Source organism: Prunus persica, chromosome G3 (genome assembly GCF_000346465.2).
Source record: "Prunus persica cultivar Lovell chromosome G3, Prunus_persica_NCBIv2, whole genome shotgun sequence".
Classification (NCBI taxonomy): Eukaryota; Viridiplantae; Streptophyta; class Magnoliopsida; order Rosales; family Rosaceae; genus Prunus; species Prunus persica.
In genome coordinates, this window is record NC_034011.1 from 1,140,617 (window position 1) to 1,141,004 (window position 388).

Sequence of the window (388 nt, forward strand, 5' to 3'; positions counted from 1 at the left end):
GGAAAGCAGCTCCTGGTCTAACTAATTCTCTCTCAAATAATGAAGAGGCCTAGAGTTCAAAGTCCCCTTCTTCTGTTCATTAAAAAAAAGCAACCAAATTGTGAAATACAGAAATTTGGGCCATGTTGCCTCACTGTGAGCCTGATTAATTAGACACTGAAAACTCTTCCCACGGTGAAGGGGAATTAGTTGATAATTTGTAGGGAAAAATATCAATCACTTCAAAATTATCCTTACACTCGAGATTCTAAGTTCGATTTTCACCATTCCCCTAATATCGTTTGTTAAAAAATGGAATACAGCAATTGGAATGTACTACAAAGGAATAATAGTAATTATAAAAATATATATAAAAAAAACTTAGCCAAAGAGAATAAATAAAGTTGAA